This window comes from Symphalangus syndactylus, chromosome 16 (assembly GCF_028878055.3).
Source record: "Symphalangus syndactylus isolate Jambi chromosome 16, NHGRI_mSymSyn1-v2.1_pri, whole genome shotgun sequence".
In the NCBI taxonomy this organism is placed as follows: domain Eukaryota; kingdom Metazoa; phylum Chordata; class Mammalia; order Primates; family Hylobatidae; genus Symphalangus; species Symphalangus syndactylus.
Genome location: NC_072438.2, coordinates 33,276,654 through 33,303,689, shown reverse-complemented (window position 1 = coordinate 33,303,689; position 27,036 = coordinate 33,276,654). Strand labels below are relative to the sequence as shown.

The 27,036-nt window shown below is 42.2% G+C and overlaps 1 long non-coding RNA gene across 2 annotated transcripts; it reads left to right on the top strand.

The window, feature by feature from the left end:
- Nucleotides 1-1,940: 1,940 nt before the first annotated feature.
- LOC129464556 (uncharacterized) lies at nt 1,941-26,698 on the top strand. Of its 2 annotated transcripts, none has more exons than XR_008651633.2 (3): nt 1,941-2,034; nt 7,224-7,433; nt 26,642-26,698. It is a non-coding gene; the product is annotated as an uncharacterized lncRNA (long non-coding RNA). The 2 variants fall into 2 exon arrangements; XR_010116332.1 differs by lacking the exon at nt 26,642-26,698 and adding an exon at nt 22,607-22,692.
- The last annotated feature ends 338 nt before the right edge of the window (nt 26,699-27,036 follow it).

The following is a 27,036-nucleotide window of genomic DNA, read 5'->3' as shown; positions in this document are numbered from 1 at the left end:
GCTAGAGTGCAATGGCATAATCTCGGCTCACTACAACTTCTGCCTCCCAGGTTCTAGCGATTCTCCTACCTCAGCCTCCTGAGTAGCTGGATCACAGGCACACACCACCATACCTGGCTAATTTTTGTATTTTTTATTAGAGATGGGGTTTCACAATGTTGGCCAGGCTGGTCTTGAACTCCTGACCTCAAGTGAACCGCTCGTCTCGGCCTTCCAAAGTGCTGGGATTACAGGTGTGAGTCACCGCACCTGGCCTTCCTTATATCCTTTTTGCAATAAGGAGTGTGGGGTGTAAATAATTTAAAAATAGCAGCTTCTTTCCAGACATTTTAATTTCAATTTTTATTTATTTTATTTTGTTTTGTTTTATTTTATTTTATTTTATTTGGTATTGCCAGACATTTTTAGTAGGGAACATGTGATTAAAAAAAATATATAGCCACCTTGCCATTTAAAAGTAAAAATACCTACTGTAAAAAAGACACAGCTAAAGGACAGGCACGGTGGCTAACGCCTGTAATCCTAGCACTTTGGGAGGCTGAGGTGGGTGGATCACTTGAAGTCAGGAGTTCAAGACCAACCTGGCCAACATGGCGAAACCCCGTCTCTACTAAAAATACAAAATTAGCTGGGCATGGTGGCACATGCCTGTAATCCCAGCTACCCGGGAGGCTGAGGCAGGAGAATTGCTTTAACCTGGGAGGTGGAGGCTGCAGTGAGCCAAGATCATGCTGCTTCATCCAGCCTGGGCAACAGACTGAGACTCTGCCCGCCCCCCCCGCCAAAAAAAAAAGATACAACTACAGAGGCAAAAATCAGGACAGTGGCTGCCAAGGATTGGGATGGGGAAAAGATTGACTACAAAGGGGCATGAGGGAACTTTAGGGGGAATGATGAAATATTATCTATCTAGTATCTATCGTAATTGTGGTGATAGTGGTACAGCTTACATTTGTTAAAACTTTAGGTGTGTATACCTAAGAAGTGCAAATTTTACTGTGGCAAATTATATCTCAGTAAACCCGACTTACACACACACACACACAACAATAACAACAACAACAACAACCGTTTTTCAAGAAGTTGAGATGAGTCTGTATTAGAAACTTGTTCTAGGCCAGGTACAGTGGCTCACACTTGTAATCCCAGAACTTTGGGAGATCAAGGTGGGAGCATTGCTGGAGGCTAGGAGTTGGAGACCAGCCTGGGAAACATAGTGAGACCCTGTCTCTAAAAAAATTAAGAAATTAGCCAGGCACGGTTCTAGCTACTCAGGAGGCTGGGATCGCTTGAACCCAAGGAGTCTAAGGCTTCAGTGGGCTGTGACTGTGCCACTGCACTCCAGCCTGGGTAACAGAGTGAGATTCCGTTGCTTAAGGAAAAACAGAAACAAAAACAAACAAAAAAACATGTTCTAAACGAAGGCTTACGATTGATACTCTCCTTAAAAGGCAGAGGAGAGAAGATAGAAGTTTCTAACAGCAAAAGCATTTTCTAAATGTTTGAAAAATGCACACAGCATAAGCTGTTCATTGTCTGGGGTTGTTTGGAAGTCTAAATTAATAAATTAAATCTCAACTTTCTGCAGCAGGCAGGAGGCACTTTCAGGTCCCTATCGTAACTTCAACTGGACTCCATCGGTCAGGTTAAGATCCTTTAGGGATCTGCTGTATGGAAGAAAAGGAACAGTTTTATTTACCAAATCAATATGTTGGTATGCAAATGAGGGCCTCTGGGGTGGTGAAAAACAGATTACTCTCAGGAAGATCAAAAACTTCATCTGCAACACCTTTTGGACCATTAGGCATTGCACGCTTATAGAACAGGCTGGGTTCAAGTCCACCCCTCCTCCCCCAGGGCTAGGCACGTAGAATACTCAAGCCAGTAACTTATGGTCAATGCCTTTGTTCAAAGCCGGAACGTTTGGTTCTGCATTGCAGGAACAGTGAAGAGAGACAGTAGCTCCTTCCTCTGAAGATTCTGTTCAGAATGGATAAAGGTTCAGCATCCTCCTTGGATGGGCCAGCTTAGCAGGTGAGTTCCTGACATTTCTGAGTAGACATGGGACTCCATCCTCCAGTCCTCTACAGAAACTGCACACCAACTTCACTGGTCAGAGAAGCAGGCACCACATCCCACCCTTTGCATCCAGGTGACAAACAGTGAGCACTTCTTCTAGGTGGGTTGAACTGTTTCCAAGAGTGTGGAAGGTGAACAGCGCCAAGGATTAGTGTCTAGGCTCCGGACTCGGTGTCTGGATTTGATTCCACCATCTTGGGCCCTTAAGCAAGCCAGTATCCCTACACTTGCCTGCATTTTGCCATCTGTGAAATGGCAATGATAATACTAACAGCAAATGCTTGCACGTATCTTCTTCCTATCAGACACGGTTCTGAGCACTTTACACATACCAGCCAGAGAATCCTCACACCACAGTAGTTGAAGTCAGTAGTATTATTCTCCTCCTCCTCCCCTCCTCTCAGTGAGGAATAAATAAATTCATACCATGAAGGGCTTGGAAATAGTTCAGGGCCCAAAACACTTAATAAATTTCAGCTATTATTACTCGAGATGGTTTCAAAGGTCACATGGATAAGCATTTTTAGGTCCAGAGATGTGCATTTATAAAAATAAATGCAGGCCAGGCATGGTGGTTCATGCCTATAATCCCAGCATTTTGGGAGGCCAAGGTGGGCAGATCACCTTAAGTTGGTCAGGAGTTCAAGACCAGCCTGGCCAACGCGGCAAAACCCCGTCTCTGCTAAAAATACAAAAAATTAGCCAGGTGTGGTGAGCACACCTGCAATTCCAGCTACTTGGGAGGCTGAGGCATGAGAATCGCTTGAACCTGGGAGACCACAGTTGCAGTGAGCCAAGATCGTGCAACTGTGCTCCAGCCTGGGCGACAGAGCAAGACTCCATCTCAAAAAAGAAAAAATTAAAATAAAATAAAGAGAGTCAGCAAAAATTACAAAGGTGGAATGCAAATGCCCAAACATGGAAAATACTGCTCTAGACCCAAAACAGCCAAAATAGTGCCTGCTTTTATTTACATATTTATTATTTATTTATTTATTTTAGAGACAGGGTCTCTCTCTGTTACCCAGGCTGGAGTGCAGTGGTGCCATGATAGTTCACTGCAGCCTCAATTCCTGGGATCAAGTGATCCTCCCACCTCGGCCTCCCAAAATACTGGGATTACAAGTCTGAGCAGCCACCCTGCCCAGCCAGTGCCTGTTTTTAGTGGCTGTCTTCCCTCCTGTCCTCCCTTTCAAATATCCACCTCTCTGTGGTCCAGCCACAGGCAAGAAAGAAGTCAACTGAGTTTCTTCTAGAGAAATTATGGAAAGAAAGAAAGAGAGAGAGAGAGAAAGAGAAAGAAAGAAAGAAAGAAAGAAAGAAAGAAAGAAAGAAAGAAAGAAAGAAAGAAAGAGAGGGAGAGAGAGAGAGAGGGAGAGGGAGGGAAGGAAGGAAGGAAAGAAAGAAGAAAGAAAGAAAGAAAGAAGAAAGAAAGAGAAAGAAAGAAAGAAAGAAAGAAAGAAAGAAAGAAAGAAAGAAAGAAAGAGAAAGAAAGAAAGAAAAAAAGAAAGAAAGAAAGAAAGAAAGAAAGAAGAAAGAAAGAGAGAAAGAGAGAGAGGCCGGGCATGGTGGCTCACACCTATAATCCCAGCACTTTGGGAGGCCGAGATGGGTGGACGGGTGGATCACTTGAGGCCAGGAGTTCAAGAGACCAACCTGGCCAATACAGTGAAACCCTGTCTCTACAAAAAATACAAAAATTAGCACAGCGTGGTGGCACATGACTATAGTCCCAGCTACTCGGGAGGCTGAGGCAGGAGGATCGTTTCAACCTGAGAAGCGGAGGTTGCAGTGAGCTGAGATCACACCATGGCACTTCAACCTGGACAACAGAGCAAGATACTGTCTCAAATAAATAAATAATAAATTAATAAGAGGAAGGAAGGAAGGAAAGAAAGAGAGAGAAGAAAGAAAAAGAAAGAAAGAAAGAAGAAAGAAAGAAAGAAAAAGAAGGAAAGAAAGAAAGAAAGAGAAAGAAAGAAAAGAAGAAAGAAAGAAAGAAAGAAAGAAAGAAAGAAAGAAGAAAGAGAAAGAAGAAAGAAAGAAAGAAAGAAAGAAAGAAAGAAAGAAAGAAAGAAAGAAAGAAAAAAAGAAAGAAAGAAAGAAAAAGAAAGAAAGAGGTTGACTGAGACATGGCCCATTCCCTCCCTGGAACCAGCCTCTTCTTTCCAGCTCAAGGGTCAAGACCGTGTCCCCAGGAAGAAGCAAAGGCTGTGTTTTCCACACTCTTATCTAGAGGTGAGCTGGCAGAAGCTCCTCCCAGACCACGTCTATCAGACAGGCAGACAATAACTGCTTGGGTGAGGAACAAAGGGAGGAGACACCAACTGTCCCTACTAATGACAGAAGATGTGGCAGCCTGGAGCCCTAATATTGGCTCTGGCCCTTTAAGATCCCTCCCCACTTAACTGTAACACCCCCTTTCTCCAGGAAATTGGCAAAGACCCTTGCACTGTTGGCCAGGGCTCTTGGAGACAGCCGGGACGGGGTTGGCAGGACTGCCTACACTGCTTTGAAAATATTTAACAATAAGTAACTTTGGCATTTCGAGAAGGTCTTGGATCACAGGAGTTGTGGAGGCCCTGGGAGATGTAGAAAAGGCATGATGAAAGGTTTTGTTTTGCCCGGAAGGAAAGCATGTGCATGTCTCAGTCAGCTCAGACTTCTATTCGGCTGACGGGGAAGCCAGGGAGAGCTTCTGAGTGTTCACAGAATGCCGCCTCTACCTTGTAGCTGGAGTGGTTCAATCTCTCATCTGACATCACCTTCACAGATTCAGTTTCATTCGCAAGGAAAACACTGACAAAAGCAAAAAACAAAAAACAACAAACAAACAAACAAACAAACAAAAAACAGAAGTAACTTTCCTTTAAAGGGCTCCAAACCTCCTGCTACCAAAAACTAGGATTCCCGGTCTCTCTGGTTTACTGTCCCCCTCACCCAAGCTTTGTCCCCACCTCCCAGACATCCACATGCTTTCCTTGAGGTCAGGAGTGATCCTCAGACGTCAGCCTCCTGAGTAGCTGGGACTACAGGTGATGCCACCATGCTTGACTAATTTTTTAAAATTTTTTGTAGAGATGAGGTTTCATCATATAGCCCAGGCTGGTCTTGAACTCCTGAGCTCAAGTGACCTGCCTACTTCTGACTCCCAAAGGCTTGGGATTACAGGCGTGAGCCACTACACCCGGCCTAGTTCTATTATTTAATTTTTTTTTTTTAAGAATAGGGATTTGCTGTGTTGCCCAACCTGGTCTCTAACTCCTGGCTTCAAGTGATTTTTCTGCCTTGGCCTTCCAAAGTGCTAGGATTATAGGCATGAGCCACCACACCTGGCCCCAGTTAAATTTGAATTTCACATACACAGGCAATGATATTTTATTTTATTTTATTTTATTTTATTTTTAATTTGTTTTATTTTGAGACAGTCTCACTCTGTTGCCCAAGCTGGAGTGCAATGGCACAGTCTCGGCTCACTGACTGCAACCTCCACCTCCTGGGTTCAAGCAATTCACCTGCCTCAGTCTCCAGAGTACCTGGGACTACAGGCATGCTCCACCAACCCTGGCTAATTTTTGTATTTTTTGTAGAGACAGGGTTTTACCACGTTGGCCAGGCTGGTCTTGAATTCCTGACCTTAAGTGATCCACCCACCTCAGTCTGCCAAAGTGCTGGGAGTACAGGTGTGAGCCACCGCTCCCAGCCAAGGAATGATATTTTAGTATAAATATGTACATCCATTCAAGGGAATAAAAGTCAGGTTAGCAAAGATGACTCATAAAATAATGTTATTATAGTTTTGTGATCTCTCAGGAAACAAGTGATATAAGCATAAAATATTATGACTTTACTATACTATTATTATTTTATTTTTATTGATATTAATTGAATCTTAGCAGACTAAAATGATACAGGTATTAACCAAAGACATGAATAAATATAGAGTGTGAGATGTTAGAGACTGCAACACAGACAGGTTATATTGCAGTGCAGCACTAAGAATGAATGTCTGTGTGTAGTATATATTAATTCTTTTCCCCATATGATTTTCTAGAGCTGGAGGGATTCAAAATAGATCTATGAGGCCGGGTGCAGTGGCTCACGCCTGTAATCCCAGCACTTTGGGAGCCCAAGGCAGGCAGATCATTGAGGTCAGGAGTTCGAGACCAGCCAGGCCAACATGGTGAAACTCTATTAACAATACAAAAAATTAGCAGGACGTGGTGGCACCAGCCTGTAGTCCCAGCTACTCAGGAGACTGAGGCAGGAGAATAATTTAAACCTGGGAGACTTTCAGAATTTTCTTTTTCGACAACAACAACAACAACAACAAAAATAGCATACCAAGGATATGAATAATTGAAGAAATGTGCAAGATGTATGCAAAGAACATTGTAAAATCTTACTGAAGGTCACCAAAGACTTGAACTTGTATTTTCTCTCAATCCTCATCACAGTGCTTCAAGGTGGATATAATTTTATCTTTCTGCACTCAGAAAGATTAAATAAATTGCTCAAGTCCACAGAGTGGCAAAGCTGCAATTTAAACCAGATTCTCACATTTGTGCTCTGTATGGTAACTCATGTTAGCCCCAAGGAACTGATATAAGTTAACGAAGTCACCAAATGTGACTTCAATTATTACTTTATGTCAAGATTATTCCTACATGCACATGCTGGCTCACAAATTATAGATTCTCCTTGGTTGTAAAAATAGCATGAGTCATATTTGTGGCAAGAACCATGTAACAGTGCAAGGAAATTTTGAGATTTTTGGAGTAGATGTTCCTCAGATTCTGAAATGCTCAGGTGAGATAAGGATGTACCTCCCGGCCCTTGCACTTGCTGTTCCTGTATCTGGAAAGCACTTCCCCAGATAATGGCATAACTACCTTCCTCATTCCTTCAAATCTTTGCTTAGATATTGCCATCACAAAGAGTTCTTTCCTGGCCACCCTACTTATAATTACAACCTCTCCTGGCTTTATTTTTTCCCGCAGTACTTATCACTATCTAGTGTATGTATAATTTACATTTTTATTTTATTTACTGTCTCCTCCTTATCCTCTACTCACCCCTCTGCCCCTCAAAAAATGTTAGCTCCAGGATAGAAGCAGAATTTTGTCTTCTTGTTTTGCCATCAGCACTAAGAACAGTGCCCTATACAGAGTTGGTATTCGGTACTTGTTGAATGAATGTGTGAGCAAATGAAACCAGAGGAACACAGCATACACACCACTCATAGGAAGCCCTGCACTAGCAAATTACGAGCTTGTCTCCAAGGTCATCTCAAGATGGCAAGAGAGAGGGACAGAAACAGAGGGGAACAGAGAACTGACTGGCTGTGAATACAGGTTTGTTCTACTGTATCTGTTTTTGCATTTTCTATAGAGAATTCATGATTTAGATGTCCTTTTGTGACTTGCTTCTGTTATTTATATTCTGATTGCAGGATTTATCCATGTTTTCATGTGCAGCTGTAAAATTTTGTTATTACTCTAGCTGTATGAGATACCATTGCAGGAATAATATAAAATTTATTTATCCATTCTACTATTTTGGGCATTTGGGTTGATTCTTCTTTGGGGCTGTTTTGATCCATGCTGGTTTGACTACTTTGTCAAGCTTCAGGTGCACATGAATAAGAATTTCTCTAGAAGGACAGGCATTTCTTCTATTTTGCCAAATAATAGCAAACTGTTACCTAAAGTGGTTGTGCTAATTAACATTCCCACCAGCAATGTGTGGGAGTCACCATTGCTCCACATCTTAGCCAACACTTGTTATTATCACTTTTTTTTTTTTTTTTTTTTTGGAGATAGAGCCTTGCTCTGTGGCCCAGGCTGGAGTGCAGTGATACAATCTTGGCTCACTGAAACCTCCAACTCCTGGGTTCAAGCGATTCTCTTTCAGCCTCCCAAGTAGCTGGGATTACAGGTGCCCACCACCCACCACCATGTCCAGCTAATTTTTGTATTTCCTTTTTTTTTTTTTCTGAAACAGAGTTTTGCTCTTGTTGCCCAGGCTGGAGTGCAATGCATGATCTTGCCTCACTGCAACCGCCACCTCCCAGGTTCAAGTGATTCTCCTGCCTCAGCCTCCCAAGTAGCTGGGATTACAGGTATGTACTACCATGACTGGCTAATTTTTGTATTTTTAGTAGAGATGGGGTTTTATCATGTTGGCCAGGCTGGTCTCGAACTCCTGACCTCAAGTGATCTGCCCACCTCAGCCTCCCAAAGTGCTGAGATTACAGGCGTGAGCCACTGTACCTGACCTATCAGATTCTTTAATTTTGCACTTCTGGTGAGAGTAAAATGGTGTCTCCCTTGGTTTTATTTTTATTTTCCCTGATTATAAATGAGATTGACAGCCTCTTTATAAGATCAATTTGTGCTTTTTACATTTATTTATTTATTTATTTATTTAATTTATTTATTTTGAGACAGAGTTTCACTCTTGTCGCTCAGGCTGGAGTGCAGTGGCGCGATCTTGGCTCACTGCAACCCCCGCCTCCCCGGTTCAAGCGATTCTCCTACCTCAGCCTCCGGAGTAGCTGGGATTACAGGCACCCACTTCCACGCCCAGCTAATTTTTGTATTTTTAATAGAGAAGGGGTTTCGCCATGTTGGGCAGGCTGGTCTCAAACTCCAGACCTCAGGTGAACTGCCCACCTCGGCCTCCCGAAGTGCTGGGATTACAGGCGTGAGCCAAAGCACCCAGACTACTTTCTTTTTTTTTTTTTTTTTTTTTTTTTTTGAGACAGAGCCTCGCCCCGTTGCCCAGGCTGGAGTGTAACGGCGTGATCTCAGCTTACTGCAACCTCCTCCTCCTGGGTTCAAGTGATTCTCCTGCCTCAGCTTCCCAAGTAGCTGGGATTACAAGCATACACCACCACACTAGACTAATTTTTGTATTTTTAGTAGAGACAGGGTTTCACCATGCTGGCCAGGCTGGTCTCTAACTCCTGACCTCAGACAATCTGCCTGCCTCAGCCTCCCAAAGTGCTGGGATTACAGGCATGAGCCACCATGCCCAGCCTACTTTCTTTTTTTAAATTTAATATTATCATACACTGTTTGCACGCAGCCATCTGTATTTTCTTTATTCATATGCATTAGTAAAGGAATAAGAATGTAAGTAAATACAAAATAATTTTAATTCTAGCCGGGCACAGTGGTCTATATTAATAATACAAAAAATTAGCCAGCCATGGTGGCACATGTTTGTAATCCCAGCTACTCAGGAGGCTGAGGCAGGAGAATCGCTTGAACCCGGGAGGTAGAGGTTGCAGTGAGCTGAGATCACGCCACTGCGCTCCAGCCTGGGTGACAGAGTGAGACTCCCTCTCAAAATAATAATAGTAATAATAATTTTAGTTCAAATTTGGGATGATCACTGTTTTGCCTCCATACTTCCCTTTTGAAATCAATTCTGCTTAATCAGTCATTAAATCTAATTTAGAATCAAAGACTTGGCCAGGCATGGTGGCTCATGTCTGTAATTCCAGCACTTTGAGAGGCCGAGATGGGCGGATAGCTTAAGCCCAGGAGTTCGAGACCAGCCTGGGCAACATGGAAAAACCCCATCTCTACAAAAAATACAAAAATTAGCTGGGCATGGTGACACATGGCTGTGGTCACAGCGACCTGAGAGGCTGAGGTAGAAGGATGGCTTGAACCCGGCAGGCAGAGGTTACAGTGAGCGAGAGTCATGCCACTGCACTCCAGCCTGGGTGACAGAGCAAGACTCTGTCTCAAAAAAAAAAAAAAAAAAAGAAAGAAAAAAGAAAAGAATCACAGACTTTAAAAGTGGAAATCATGATATCTTAATAGCTAACATTTGTTGAGTGTTTATTATGTGCTAGTTATTGTGCTTTACATACAAAGGAATGAAAAACTTGCTATTTAAAATAACAACTTCCTTCTAAGGACAGGGAGTTGCTTATCTGGAAAGTTCACTGAGCACCTTGGCTCAGTTATGCAAAGTGAGTGCAGAAGGAAATTTGGTGCTCAAAGCTAGAGAAAGCCGAACCACTCTGCCTCATGAAATGAGAAGAACGTGAAGTTCTAGGGTAAACACAGAGAGAAGGAATGAGGAGGAGAGATGAGAGGAAACATGGGAGGTGGGGTGGGGGGTTTCAGTCAATATGGCGATGGATGGATCTCAAGGTGCTGAAATGATCAAGGGATCCTTCAATTTTCAGTACACAATGCACAGAGCCCTATGAGGGTGGCTTATGTTTTGGTGATTTTTTTTTTTTTTTTTTTTTTTTTGTAAAATTTTTCCACATGGGCTGGGTGCGGTGGTTCATGCCTGTAATCATAGCACTTTGAGAGGCCGAGGCGGGCAGATCACCTGAGGTTAGGAGTTCAAGATTAGCCTGGCCAACATGGCGAAACCCCGTCTCTACTAAAAATACAAAAATTAGTCGAGCGTGGTGGTTCATGCCTATAATCTCAGCTACTGAACCAAGATCGTGCCACTGAACTCCAGCCTGGGCAGCAGAGTGGGACTCCGTCTCAAAAAAAAAAAAAAAATTCCCACATAGGGGAACACATTATGGAAGAGGACCAGCATGTTGTTTTGTGTATTTTGTTTTTGTTTTTTATTTTTGAGATGGAGTTTCTCTCTTGTCTCCCAGGCTGGAGTGCAATGGCGCGACCTCTGCCCACTGCAACCTCCGCCTCCTGGGTTCAAGCGATTCTCCTGCCTCAGGCTCCAGAGTAGCTGGGATTACAGGCGGGCACCACCATACCCAGCTAATTTTTTTGGTATTTTTAGTAGAGACGGGGTTTCACCATGTTGGCCAGGCTGGTCTCCAACTCCTGACCTCAGGTGATCCGCTGGCCTTGGCCTCCCTAAGTGGTAGGATTACAGGCGTGAGCCACCGTGCCCAGCCCAGCATGTTTAAGACATAGAGGCAGTACTTAAACAGAATTAATTCACCACATGCGGAAACTCAAAAGCCAAGATGAGCAGAAGGTAAGCCCCACCACCTCCCTACTCACTGCATGAGGGCTGGGGTTTAAGAATATTTTATCTAAAATTAAGGGAGTAGCAAGACCGTAGCTGATCTCTAGGTAACATTTCTATTATCTGCTTTCTTTAATCTTCACAACAATCCTTTTAGGTAGATATTAACATTACTCCCAAACACAGCTGAGGATCTCAAGGCTCAAAAGGGGCAAGTAATATCCTATACACAAAAATGGAATCACTGATTACTGAACTTCTAATTAATTTTGCATATGGGGAGACTCTTCCATTCTCATCACATAGTAATGCTAGATAAAATTTAATCCCTTTGTCCCAGTGTTTAAATACCTGGCCAATTCTGAAAATAAGAAAAGAATATCCCCCAGACTTCAGAGCAAGGAGCAGGAGCTAAAAAGAAATAGTCCATGAGGGTATTAGAGCTAGATAAATACTGCAGAGACTGGTGATTAAACAAATGCTCAGAATCTCTCAGCCTATGAGAAGTGGGGAGCTGGAACTGACCACCCCCTCGCCCCAGCATAAATCTGAGCACCAAGAAACAGCCAACAGAAGTCCTTTTATTAGCCAGAAACACAGCAAGAAAGTTGATCATCTTCCAGGGCCTTAGAAAGTAAGAGAATCAAGCTGGGCTTGGTGGCTCATGCCTGTAATCCCAACACTTCGGGAGGCTGAGGCAGGAGGATTGCTTAAGTCCAGTTGTTCAAGACCAGCCTGGGCAATATAGTAAGACCACATCTCTACTAAAACTTTAAAAAGTGAGCCTAGCGTGGTAGTTCATGCTGGTAGTCCCAGCTACTCAGGAGGCTGAGGCAGGAGGATCACTTGAGTCTGGGAGGTTGAGACTGCAGTGAGCTATGATCACACCACTGCATTCCAGCCTGGGTGACACAGTGAAACCCTGTCTCAAGAAAAAAAAAAAAAAAAAGAATCACTCGAAAGAAAGTAGAACATCCACCTATATCATACACAAACCTGTGGTCTTAATCCATGCTACCAATCAGTCAAAAGAACCCATTCCGAGAAGCAAACATAAAGCTGGTCAGGCGGGTGGCTCCCACTTATAACCCCAGCACTTTGGGAGGCACAGGCAAGAAGATCGCTTGAGCCCAGGGGTCCAGGCTGCAGTGAGGCACCACTGCATTCCAGCTTGGGCAAAAGAGTAAGACTCTGTCTCAAAAACAAAAAACAAAACAAAACAAAAACCCAACAAAACAAAACAAAAAAACTGGTCTGGAATCTTTAAGGTCTGGAACAAGCACATGCATTTCACAGAAAATCACTGCCCGCAAAGATAAACTCATGGTAAAAAAAAAAAAATTACTAAGTTCATGAAGTAAATAACTGCTGTAAGAGAAAATTAGTAGGCGCAGCAAATGCAACAGAATTTAGAACCAAGAACTATACATATAAAGCAATCTCAAAGAGACCTTAAAATCATATATTCAAGCAGGCAATAATACACAGGAATAAAATGCATGAAAGAAAGAAACAAAAGAAAATGAAAGAATACAACACAAAACTAGGGTTGGGGTGGACTGTGAAATTTTTAAAAAATTCAACTGAACTAGAAATAAAACGAGAGTCATTAAAAATAAAACTTCAACGAACACATTATACAACATGCTAAAGAGATAACTAATAAACTAAAAGGTAGATTTGAGGAAATCACACAAAATGCAGCTCATAAAATGGTGAAAAGTATGAAAGAAGTCAGGAAACAGTTCATACAGAAGGAACAGATTCAGCATATATTTACTCGGAGTCCTCCAGGGCCGATAGAGACAAGAGGAGGGAGGTAGTATGAGGCATACATGCCAAATCATTACGCAGGAGTGAGCCGAAAGAGATATTTCAGACACAAAAGGTTAGGGAATTTTACTGCAAACAATTCCTTATTAAGAGAAATAACAAAGATGATATCTCAGCAAGTAAGAAAACAAACCTATAAGGAAGGTGTATAATGCAAAAAGCCAATGATGAGTAAGGAATTGACTAAAAAGTTGATAAATTTAGGCCGGGCGCGGTGGTTCAAGCCTGTAATCCCAGCACTTTGGGAGGCCGAGGTGGGCGGATCACAAGGTCAGGAGATCGAGACCATCCTGGCTAACACGGTGTAAACCCCATCTCTACCAAAAAAAATACAAAAAATTAGCCAGGCGTTTTGGCGGGCGCCTGTAGTCCCAGCTATTCGGGAGGCTGAGGCAGGAGAATGGCGTGAACCCGGGAGGCGGAGCTTGCAGTGAGTCGAGATCGCGCCACTGCACTCCAGCCTGGGGGACAGAGAAAGACTCTGTCTCAAAAAAAAAAAAAAAAGATGATAAATTTAAACAATATTCACTGTAAAATTATGATAACTAACAATAATGAAGAACAACTGGGAGGATTTATTTTTATTTTGTAAGTGAAACTAAAATATTGCCCAACAATATTACGGAAGATGGGAGGAGGTTTTAGGAGTAAAAGCATACAAAGTTCCTTGTATTGTTTGAGGAAATAATAGAGATTTTCATTAGCTCTAAACCTGCAATCATGCATGCTAATAATTAACCGCCAATGAAAATAAATCAAATGTTTAACTTCTAAACCAGGGAAGAGGAAAGAGTGGATGAAGAAGCAAAGAAAAAGCATGGTACCCATTATAGGCAGTGGCTCACGCCTGTAATCCCAACACTTTGGGAGGCCGAGGCAGGCTGATGACATGAGGCTAGGAGTTTGAGACCAGCCTGGCCAACATGGTGAAACCCCGTCTCTACTGAAAATACAAAAATTAGCCGGGCATGGTGGCACATACCTGTAATCCCAGCTACTCGGGAGGCTGAGGCGGGAGAATTGCTTGAATCCGAAGGGGAGGTTGCAGTGAGTCAAGATCACACCACTGCACTCCAGCCTGGGTGACAGAGTGAGACCCTGTTTAAAAAAAAAAACTATAAAAAAAGCTAAATAACTAAAAGCAAGCCGAAACATATCAGGAATCATAAGAAATATAAATGACTATAGAGAAATTCTCACACATATTCCCCCCCAAAAATATGCCAAGATGTGCATTACAGCATTGTTTTTAACAGGAAAAACATTAGAAACAATCCAAATATATCAGCCTTAGGGCACTAAATAAATACATTGTGGCATATTTATAATTTGAAACTCTCTAGAGGGGTTAAAAGTGAATAAAATTTATTTATATATGAAATTTGGGGGTTTTGTTTGAGACAGAGTGTCACGCTGTCACCCAGGATGGAGAATAATGATGCAGTCACGGCTCACTGCCGCCTGGACCTCTTGGGCTCAAGGCATGCTCCTGCCTCAGTCTCCTGAGTAGCTGGAACCACAGGTGTGCACCACCACACCCAGCTAATGTTCTATTTACTGTAGAGACAGGGCATCACTATGTTGCCCAGGCTGGTATTGAACTCCTGGGCTCAAGCAATCCTCCTGCCTCAGCCTCCCGAAGTGCTGAGATTTCGGGTGCGAGCCACTGTGTCCAGCCTGACATTTGTTCTTATATATGGAACCTGGGAGGTTTGATAAATAAATATATATATATATATATGGCCCGAAATTATAACAACTGAAAAAAAATCAAGTTGCAGAGTTTTGTATGTATATGTAGTATTTTATATATATAACATATACTATATATTATATAATTAAGAATATAATATATATTATTATGTTATGTACTTGTATTACATATACTATAGCATAATGTTATAATATAGTATATATTCTATATTTATATTGTATAATAAAAATTATATATGTTATATATTATATTTTACATATTATAATATATTATATATTCATGTTTTTATAGTTTATTATGAGCAATATATAGCTTTTTTGACTATGTAAACAAATGGCATTATATTATATATAATATAGGATATATTTGTATTACTAGTATATTAGTATAGTATATTAATAATATATTAATATCTATAGCATACAGCATTATACTATATGTAATATAGTATTCTATTAGTAATTATATTACTAATATGTTATAATAGTATAATAATATATTTAATTATTATACTAATAATAGCATAATTTTATATTATAGGCTGGGCATGGTGGCTGACGTCTGTAATCCCAGCACTTTGGGAGGCTGAGGCAGGCAGATTACCTGAGGTCAGCAGTTTGGGACCAGCCTGGCCAACATGGCGAAACCCCATATCTACTGAAAATACAAAACAATTAGCCGGGCATGGTGGTGTGCTCCTGTAATCCCAGCTACTCGGGAGGCTGCAGCAGGAGAATCCCTTGAACCCAGGAGAGGGAGGTTGCAGTCAGCTGAGTGCCACTGCACTCCAGCCTGGGGGACAGGGTGAGACTCCGTCTAAAAAAAAAAAAATTATATATTATAATATAATTATATTAGTACTATTATATTCGTAATATATTCTAATATATTAATACCATATTATACATAGTATAATGCCATATACTATAGATAATATTAATATATTAATAATTATATATAGTATAATGCGATTTGTTTAAATATTCAAAGAATGCTATATGTTGTTCATAAATAAACTATAAAGACATGGATGAGAAGGATACAGAAGCTTCTGGAATGGGGAAAGAGGGGACAGAGAGGTTCAGTTGTATCTTTTTTTTTCTTTTTTGAGACGACGTCTCGCTCTTTCCCCCAGGCTGGAGTGCAGTGGTGCGATCTTGGCTCACTGCAACCTCTGCCTCCCAGGTTCAAACAATTCTCTTGCCTCAGCCTCCCGAGTAGCTGGGATTACAGGCACTTACCACCACACCCAGCTAATTGTTGTATTTTTAGTAGAGACGGGGTTTCACCATGTTGCACCAGGCTGGTCTCGAACTTCTGACCCCAGTTGATCCCCCTGCCTTAGCCTCCCAAGGTGCTGGGATTACAGGCGTGATCCACTGCGCCCGGCCATTCAATTTTATCTTTAAGGCACTACTTCTTCAAAAATGTCTGAAACAAAGACATCAAAAAATTAACAATGTGTTAATTTCTATTTCTGTTGGTACTTTATCATACTCTGTACATTTCTGGATGTTTATGTCATAATAAAAATGCATTCATGACTCAAAATATTATAGAGCTGGAATGTTTAATAAATTAAATTTACATTAACATTTGAATTAAATTAAAATTTTAGTTTCAAAGTGGCTCTAGCCACTTTTCTTTTCTTTCTTTCTCTTTCTTTCTTTCTTCCTTTCTTTTTCTTCTTTTTTTTTAATAGATACAGCGTCTCTCCATGAGCCACAGCACCCGGCCACTTCTCATTTTTAATACTGTAGGTAGATATTAGTGATAGCAATATGCAAAATGTAGACCAAATGAGTCCTGAGCATGCAGCATAGATACAGACCCCTACGGGAACTTGGTTAAATGATATTATTCTGTCGTGTTATGTTTTATCAAATTACTTGCAGTTCCTAGAAGGCTCATGTCCAATTAACTGAGATTTTCCTGTAGCATTTCAGCTGGTAACAGCCACAGTAATTTAAAACTGGTAATAATGATAGGGTTGTTCCAGTTACTATATATTTGATTCCCAAACTGTTCCAGTTCCACCCAGTGACTTGCCAAGGTATAAATCTGGTAAAATTAACACAAAGGAAGACATTTCTCAGATTTTCTCATTTACTAAAGTAAGGGCTGTAAACAGTTGTCTGGCCATTATTTCACTAGGAATTTCAACATTAACAACAACAACAACAAAAATTCATTACAAAAGCATTGAGAAGGTTGGAAAACCCAGCACTGGCTTTAGGGAGGGAGAGATTTGAGACTTTGCCCTCAGACCGCAGAATTACTGCAGGCCATTAATTTCTTTCCATTTGGGCTTTAATTGGCTTTCTCCCTGGCACAAATTCTCCTGAATCTCCTCTAACTTTCTAATCAAGGCTGAGCTGTGAAGTACAGCAAAGCGAAGTGAACTTTGTTCTGTATGTAGATAGCTTCCAAAATATAGCAGTTTTATCAGCCCTCATCAGGTTAGCACATGGAAAATTCCTGGGACTACAGAAAGCTTTGGGGGATATAAAACTATTGATCACATCCTCCTAAGTATCAAGTCAATTTCAATACTATGATTCCATGAATGGGTGAGATATATTTATTCATTCGTTTGGCAGTTATATTTTTGAGCACCTACTAGGTATCAGGCACAGTCCTAAGAGATACAGTGATGTAGACAGACATGGCCCCTGGCCTTATGTTGCTGATAATCCACATGGAAGAGCTGTCATCCTGGCCTGTGGTACAAGGTAATATATAAGTGAATCCTAGCCAACCAAAAATGCTAAGTGCTTTGCAGCTTGATGAATGATGGAGTCAGGTTCTCTTTGTAAATAGAACTGGGGTCTTTGTAAAAGGTGAAGCTGAATTTTTTCCAAAATTCCAGTCACTGGAAGTCTTAGTGAAGAAAATCTCATTCTTTGAGCCATACCTATGTTTTTCTTTTTTAATTTTTAAAGTATTCTTTTTTTTTTTTTTTTTTCCTTGAGACAGGATCTCCTCTGTCACCTAGGCTGGAGTGCAGTGGTGCCATCACAGCTCATTGAAGCCTCATCCTCCCTGGCACAAGCAATCCTCCCACCTCAGCCTCTCAAGTAGTTGAGACTACAGGGGCAAACTACCACACCTGGTTAATTTTGTATTTTTTTGTAGAGACAGGGGTCTGCGCTATGTTGCCCAGGTTGGTCTCAAACTCATGGATGCAAGCGACCCTCCCACCTTGGCCTCCCAAAGTGCTGGGGTTACAGGTATGAGCGACCATGCCCGGCCATCCATGGTTTTTATTAAACACGCAAATCTCCCTAATTCTACCAGAATAAATATGCAGTCACCACCTTACAGACTTTCTGAGGAAGACGCAAATTCTAACAGAGGGATTGAATTAAAAGAAGAAATGAGATGTTCCCGTGTGGTTTAAGGCCAAAGATAATGCGTAAGGAGTAGAAGAGAGGAAAGCACAGTGATCATGTGTCCCTTTGGAGCGGAAGCTAACCTTCACTGAGCATTTCCTTGGTTTCACGGGCCATTTATCCATCATTCATTCAATTCTCCCAACAACCTTGCAAAGCAGACACTCTCATCCCTATTTTACCATTGAAGTAAATGAAGTTCAGGTTGGGAGCATGGGCTCACACTTGTAATCCCAACACTTTGGGAGGCTGGGGCCAGAGAATCCCTCCAGCCCAGGAGTTTGAGACCAGGGCAACGTAGGGAGATCCTGCTTCTGTTAAATTTAAAAAAAAAGAAAGAAAAAAAAGGAAGTTCTGAGAGGGGGTGCCTCTCCAAGGCCACAGACTAAGGAGTCAAGAGCAGAACCCATGCATGCAGCTTCACCTTGGTGACTTTGAACTCTCTGACTTATATGTACGGGTAACCTCTGTGACCCCTGCCAGTGTCTCTGAGTCAATGAGTGCACCCTGTCGCTCAGCCAGAAGTCAGACGGAAATCAGGAGAGACAGTTAAGCTGCTGATAATTAAGGGGTTCGAAGTGTAAATCAAAATGAGCATTGTTTTATGAGTCTCTTTTTATTACTTCCAAGTTTTATTCACCTGATAAGGTAAAAAGAGAATAAAAACAATCAAGAAGGCGAGTCCTTCAATACCCAGGTTGCTGCAGCATTTTTTTCTCATTGTGTTTTGTGGACAGATTAAGTATTAAATTATAAAACTAATCTGTTCAGATATCAGGAATAATGTCAACTTTGATAAAGGTTCATTCACTCTGAAGATTACTTTCAAAATGACCCGATCTGACTCAGTGAATAATTTAACAATTGATTTTCTGGCAGAAACACTAAAGAATGAAAGACAAGGCCTCCTAAGATCATCTCGAGAGGAAAAATTTCCTTTTCGCTGAGACCTTTATTTCACCTTAGTTTGCCTGTGATTGGCTTTGATGGGAAGATTCCACCATTAGTTCCTGAGGGACCAGAGATTTATAGCTTTTCAAATAGATGCTATTTATCTTGATGCGAAGATATATATTGAGAGAAGGGTTGCTTATCATGTGCCTGAACCTGGGTCAGGCACTAGGGATGCAGAAGCCAGCAGTGTGCATGGGTCCTTACCCTGGCAGAACTTAAGGTCTGCTGGCAGAGGCAGCAGACAGACAGAGACTCAGATGCAGTGTGAGCAACACTCTGGAAACCTAGAGGAGGTACTCTTCCTTCATACTCAGGGACACTCCTCAGATAAGCGCAGGAAGCACAGGAAGTGCAAAGGCCAGGGGGAAAGAGAACCATGGGGCCTGCAGGGAGCTGATGCATCTGAGCAATATTTGGGTGGAAGTTTACCGGAAGCCACAAAGGAGCAGTCAGATGTTCTCACTATAAGTGCAACAGCCACAGATACCAACCAATACATGAATGTGTTATTGCATTAATGGTGAAAATACTACAGGAGCCACTGTCATCAGAAAATTTCATAATTTTCTAAATTATTGAACAACCCTCAGGTAAGTTCTCAATCTATGAAAGTATAATCAGTGTTCAATTTGTGTAGTATTTGCTTTTCTAGAAAATTCAGTATATAGTGCATATAAAAACTGTAAAAGGCAGGGCACGGTCGCTCATGCCTGTAATCCCAGCACGTTGGGAGGCCGAGGCAGGTAGATCACTTGAAGTCAGGAGTTTGAGACCAGCCTGGCCAACATGGTGAAACCCCATCTCTACCAATAATACAAAAATTAGCCAGGCGTGGTGACTCGCATCTGTGATCCCAGCTACTCGGGAGGCTGAGGTGCCAGAATCGCAGAGGTTGCAGTGTGAGCTGAGATTGCGCCACTGCACTCCAGCCTGGGAGACAGAGTAACACTCTATCTCAAAAAGAAAAAACAGAAAAGAAAAGAAAAAAAAACTGTGCAAAAAGTACTTTCAGTATGTAAAAATAGATTAATGTTCTAGAAACAGATTATATATATACATATTTTTTTGGACGGAGTCTCAATCTGTCGCCCAGGCTGGAGTGCAGTGGCACGATTTCAGCTCATTGCAACCTCCACCTCCCAGGCTCAAGTGATTCTCCTGTCTCAGCCTCCTGAGTAGCTGGGTTTACAGACGTGCGCCACCACACCCAGCTAATTTTTATTTTTAGTAAAGATGGAGTTTCACCATGTTGGCCCGGCTGGTCTTGAACTCCTGACCTCAGGTGATCCCCCTACCTCATCCTCCCAAGGTGCTGGGATTACAGGCATAAGCCATGGTGTCCAGCCTAGATACAGATAATTATATCCTCATTCGCCTATGTATGGAATGTCCGATCGGATGTTCAAAGGTCATGCAAGACTCAGGAGAATTCTTTTTTTTCTTTTTTTTAGACAGAGTCTCACTCTGTAGCCCAGGCTGCAGTGCAATGGTGCGATCTCGACTCAAACCTCTGCCTCCCCGGTTCAAGTGATTCTCTTGCCTCAGCTTCCTGAGTAGCTGGGATTACAGACACCTGCCATCCTGCCTGGCTAATTTTCATACTTTTGTAGAGATGGGGGTTTCACTATGTTGGCCAGGCTGCTCTTGAACTCCTGACCTCAGGTGATCCACCTGCCTCGGCCTCCCAAAATGCTGGGATTACAGGTGTGAGCCACCACACCTGAACGATTCTTTCATGTGTTGAATTGTTCTATGTGTTTGAGGATGCCTGGTCTCAGTACACTAAATGCCTCAGTGCCTCACAAACCACAAGACGCCCCCAGGGAGTGGAGCCATCTTTGTTGGCTGTGAGGTTAGTGTTCCTGGTCTCTGTGCCCACTCTTCCCCATGGGAGAAGGAGTGACTTTTGATTGGTGAGTTTGGGAGAACCTCATCCCTTCTCTTCTGTATAAATGCCTGGGAATTCCAGTTCTGCCCAGGACTGATGGGAGAGTTAACTCTAGGAAATATAGCAAATCCATTAGGCTAACGATGTAAAGACATTCTCTACGCAGCTTTGTCAGTAATAAAGCTGACATTTTTCGCTCTCCATCTGCCTCCTAAGTCTCATTTTTCAAATGCTTGAAAGAAGCATTGAAAAAAGAAAAGAGCATTTGTTTATGGCCCCTCCACACACAGCACATTTGGAGAAAAGAATAGTCATTGTTATGCCAGGAGGGTTGGGGCCATCCAGGATGCATGAGTGGAGTGAGGCGTAAAGACCCACACAGAACCTCATCACATGGGCTGTGGCTTCTCAGAGGTCCAGGATTCTGGAGAGGAGCTCTTGGGGATTCTGGGAGAGGAGATAAGAGGAGGGAAAGTGCCACCCACAATTTCAACCATAGTGACCGTGGTTTTCTGTGTTTTATACTGGGTTCAAATATACATAAAATCTCATTTGTCAAAAAAAAAGGTTCCACTGCAAAAAGAAAATGTTCGGCAACATCTGAGCTGAAGAGTTGGCAGAGAAAAGATGAGCCCAGGAAGAGCGATAAGGAAGTGCCAAAAATGCGAGAGGAAGGAGGAATATTTGCAGACCAGGAAGCTGAGGAATGGAACTTTTCAAGAGGCAGAAAGTGGCTGAAGGTTGGGTAACACCATAGGGAGGTCAGGGAAGAGGAGGGCGGAAGAGTGACCACAGCGTTTATTGACATTGTGATCTTGGCAGGAACAGGCTCAGGGCAGTGTCAAGGGCCAACCCTAAATGGCAGGGGATTAAGAGGTAAGTAAAGAAGTGAGGAAGTTGACACCATTTGGACTTCACTGTAAAGAAGATGATGGAGACCTGGCACAGTGGCTCATGTCTGTAATCCCAGCACTATAGGAGGTCGAGGCAAGCGGATCACCTGAGGTCAGGAGTTGGAGACCAGCCTGGCCAACGTGGAGGAACCCTGTCTCTACTAAAAATACGAAAATTAGCTGGGCATGGTGGTAGGCACCTGTAATCCCAGCTACTCAGGAGGCTGAGGCAGGAGAATCGCTGAACCGGGGGCGGGTGGGGGTGACAGAGTTTGCAGTGAGCTGAGATTGCACCACCTCACTCCAGCCTGGGTGAAAGAGCAAAACTTCATCTCGGAAAAAAAACAAAAAAAAAAGAGGAAGAAGAAGATGATGGACCCTGGACGGTATTAGTTTCTCCAGTGCCTACTGGTTGTCAAAAAGGTCCATGCACAAAGGAAATTAAGTCCCTGCAATGTGCTGGACAATAGAGTATTATTCGTGGTAGAAACAGAGAAATCCTTTTTCAAATGTGGTCGAAATAGGAGAAGCAGAGGGTCTGGGAGGAGTACAACAGCAAACCCTTGCCATTTTTTCTGAAAGGACTGGTTGTAACCATTTTGTTGTTGTTGTTGTTTCACACTGAAGACAGCATTAATCTTTCTAGGAAGTCCGTAGCTCAGATGGGAGCTGCAGGTAACAATGCCTCCTCTGTTGCTAACACATTAATGAATGTTGAATCAGCAGGAGAGAAATGACTTCTCCTCCCCCGTATTCCATATCCTGCTGATAGCAGGACATAAATGCTGCTGACTGGCTGCCTAATGGCCCATGGAAGTCACTGAGGTGACATGGTTAGTGCTGGAGACCTCAAAAGGGCTTCTTCATTCATTCTTAGACCCAGAGAAAAGCACTGGGAGGAATGAGAAAGTAGCAACTAGACAAAAATGAAAACTCTTTAAGAAGCATTGCTGAAGTTACAGGAGAAAAAGGTAAGAGTCTTAATGGTCATTTTTCTAAGTGCAGCTCTGAAATTGAAATGATGTTTGACCACTCCCACACAAAGACATGGGAACTCCACTGGGCAGAAGACTTATAAGAGACATGTTAGACCACTGGAAGGAACAAAGGCCCACGTTCTTCTTCTGGCTCTAGTTCTGAGCTCATAAGCAACTCTGTTTTCCACCAGTTGCATTCTCTGTGTCTTCATCCACTCATCAACAAAGCCAAATTAAGGCCACTGTGTGGATAATTCACTCAAGCCTGCCATGTTGCTCAACCAACAAAAGAGAGGAGATTCAAAGGTCAGATGGGAAAGGTGCTTCATGCACTTAAGTTTAATCTCTTAACAACCCGGACAGGCATTATTATTACCCATTTTACAGATGGTAAAACAGGCCAAGAGAAACAAGTCACTGGCATAAAGTCCCTCAGCTGGTAAGTGACAGAGCTGAGTCAAAAGTCCAGATATGTCTAGCTGTAAATAATATAAAATGAATGAGTGATAATTGAGTGAATGATAAAAATAAGGAATTAAACTTATAATATGTTTTAGAAATTTTAAGTCTAATTAGGGATTCTTTTTTTTTGTTTTCTTTTTTAAGACAGAATCTCACGCTGTCGCCAGGCTGGAGTGCAGTGGTGCAGTATCTCCACTCACTGCAATCTCCACCTTCTGGGTTTAAGCGATTCTCCTGCCTCAGCCTCTGGAGTAGCTGGGATTACAGGCTCAGGCCACCGTTCCCAGCTAATTTTTTTTTTTTTTTTGAGATGGGATCTTGCTTTGTTGTCCAGGCTGGAGTGCAGTGGTACAATCTTGGCTCACTGCAACCTCTGCCTCCCTGCTTGAGCCTCTCGAGTAGCTGGGACTACAGGTGTGTGCCACCACGCCCGGCTAATTTTTTGTATTTTTAGTAGAGATGGGGTTTCACCATGTTTGCCAGGCTGGTCTTGAACCCCTGGCCTCAAGTGATCCACTTGCCTCGGCCACCCAAAGTGCTGGGATTATAGGCGTGAGCCACCGATCCTGGCCTAATTAGGGACTTTTGTTTCTTTCCCTGTTTACTTTCAGAATCACTTCTTTGCCCATAAACAACTGTGAGCCAGACAGTCCTGTCAGTGGTCAGAGATTCAGTGCTCAATAAGTGATAAGTAGGCAAGTTCTGGCATCTGCTTCCTGTGGCACAAAAATTTGTGCAAGATTTATGAATCTTAAATGTCCACAAACCATGGAAAATATTAAGTGGAAAGCAGATAACACTATTTTGTTGTTAAATACATTTTGATATATCCACAAAATGGAATGCAACCATTAAAAAACATGATGTTACAGAGTTATGAATGGTTTATTATAACGTAAAGTGGGAAAAAATGTGTATGTGGACATTATTAATAATAATTGACATTGGGAGATGAGATCGTGGAGAATTTTTTTCTTCTTTTCTGTACTTTCTTGTGTTTCCAAAATTTTCTTTAATTAGTATTCACGGTTTTTATAACTGTAAAATACGGGCTGGATGTGGTGGCTCATGCCTATAATCCAAGCACTTTGAGAGGCCGAGAGGGGCGGATCACTTGAGTCCAAACCTAATGAAAACTGAACTTTTCAGGGAAATGCAAATTAAAATTGTTCTGAGATGATCACTACACATTCACCAGAATGGCTAAAATTTTAGAGCCTGACAGTAGCAAGTAGGTGCAAGGAAGTGGAACCAGGGAACATTCAATCACTGCAGATGGCAAGGGTCCAGTGAGTGATTGGTAAAACCATTTGGCATTATCTACTGAAAACAAACAAATGCCTGTCCAACACCTGGCAAATCCACTCCTACGTAAAGATTCAAGAGAAATAAACACATATATCTACAAAAATATGTGTACATGAATGATTATAGGCAGCTTTAAAATTGAAAGCAATTAGTAGTCAAAACCAGGAAGCATCCCAATGGCCATCAACAGGAGAATGAATATTGTGGTCTGTCCATACAATAGAACACTACACAACAACAACAACAAAAGAACAAATGACTGTTACACAGAATGACAGGAATGGGCCGGGCAGTGGCTCATGCCTGTAATTTCAGCACCTTGGGAGGCTGAGGCCAGAGGATTGATTAAGGCCAGGAGTTTGAGACCAGCCTGGGCAACATGGTGAAACCCCATCGCTACAAAAAATATAAAAATTAGCCCAACATGATGGCAGGCACCTGTGGTCCCTGCTAGTTGGGAGGCTGAGGTGGGAGGTTCATCTGAGCCCAGGAAGTTGAGGCTGTAGTGAGCCTCGATTATGCTACTGCACTCCAGCCTGGGCAACCGAGCAAGATTCTGACTCAAAAAAAGAATGACAGGAATGAATCACACAGAGTGTTGAGTGAAATAAGCCCACAGAAGAGAATAATACAAAGTGTGCATGATTCAGGAGTGTGATAAAGACAGCTCATACTAGCTCATGAGAACAAGTTATTACATACATTTTTAGGAATTTTGCAATCCAATCATTAAATACATGCTTTATTTAAAATTAAATTATAAACTTACAACTAAATAAATTGCATATAAAGGTAGTAAACTAAAAACTCTTCACTTCCTAATTATTTTACCACATTTTTACTCTTGTCTATGCAATTGAGATTACTTGCATCTATTGTATCTATTTGGTGGAAATAATATATATAATTGTGTTCTACTGTACATATATTTCCAATACCATGTTCAATAATCACACCTTGATTGCTTCAAATCAGCAGTGGCAATTGCTAGAAAAATTGACAAAGGAGGGCCGGGCGCTGTGGCTCACGCCTGTAATCCCAGCACTTTGGGAGGCCAAAGCTGGCAGATCACGAGGTCAGGAGATCGAGACCATCCTGGCTAACACGGTGAAACCCCCTCTCTACTAAAAATACAAAAAATTAGCCGGGCGTGGTGGCGGGCTCCTGTGGTCCCAGCTACTCAGGAGGTTGAGGCAGGAGAATGGCGTGAACCTGGGAGGCAGAGCTTGCAGTGAGCCGAGATTGTGCCACTGCACTCCAGCCTGGGTGACAGAGCAAGACTCCGTCTCAAAAAAAAAAAAAAGAAAAAAAAAGAAAAATTGACAAAGGTACAGATCAGGGCTCCTCCTCTTCCTCCTCTTCTTCCTCCTCTTCTTCTTCCTCCTCCTTCTTCTTCTTCTTCTGCTTCTGCTTCTGCTTCTGCTTCTTATTGTTTTGAGAGCTGGTTGTCAGACATGTATCAATACACCACTGCTATGATTACATTTGTATGAAACTCACATAAGGGGGTTAGTAGGCAGAAAGGAGATTACCTGGGGTGGTGCTGGGGGCTCCTTCCCAGGATGAGGCGGCGGGAACCTTACAGAGTGATGGTAATATTATTCTACATTTTGATCATGGTGGTGATTCCATGGGTATAAACATCTGTATGCACTTTAACCAGGTGATACCTCAATTTTTAAAATAATCTTTTAAAAACATGGGGTCTTGCTATATTGTCCAGGCTGGTCCCCCAGCTCCTCAGCTCAAGTGATCCTCCTGCCTTGGCCTCCCAAAGTGCTGAGATTACAGGCATGAGCCACTGTGGCAGGCTAAAATAAATTTTAAAAAATTTTCGAAACAGTTACCCTGAAAAGAGCTCCCTCTGTAGGAAGATGGGAGGTCTGGCATTCCCACAAAATTTCATGTTCCACCTTCATGGGGCAGCTAATTCACAAGGGACCCTGGAATGAGAAAGAGTCCTTTGTAACTATTTCCTGTGACTAGACCATGAGCTTGGAGGACAGGACCTGCATTGGCTTAAACTTTCTAATTGGCCAATAGTCCCCCTCAGTGCAGATAATAATGTTGGCTAATGCGTTTTATTGAGAACTGTTCTGAGTGCTTTGTATGAGTTAACTCAATCTCCTTAAAATGTGAGACGATTTTATGATTCCATTTTTCAGATAAGACAACTGAGGTTAAGGGCCTGACTCTAGATCACACAGCAAGGAAGGTGGCAGAATCAAGATTTCTTTTTTTTTTTTTTCTTTTTTTTTTTTCTTTTTTTTTTTATTATACTTTAGGGTTTTAGGGTACATGTGCACAATGTGCAGTTTTGTTACATATGTATCCATGTGCCATGTTGATTTCCTGCACCCATTAACTCGTCATTTAGCATTAGGTGTATCTCCTAATGCTGTCCCTCCCCCCTCCCCCCACCCCACAACAGTCCCCGGAGTGTGATGTTCCCCTTCCTGTGTCCATGAGTTCTCATCGTTCAATTCCCACCTATGAGTGAGAACATGCGGTGTTTGGTTTTTTGTCCTTGCGATAGTTTACTGAGAATGATGTTTTCCAG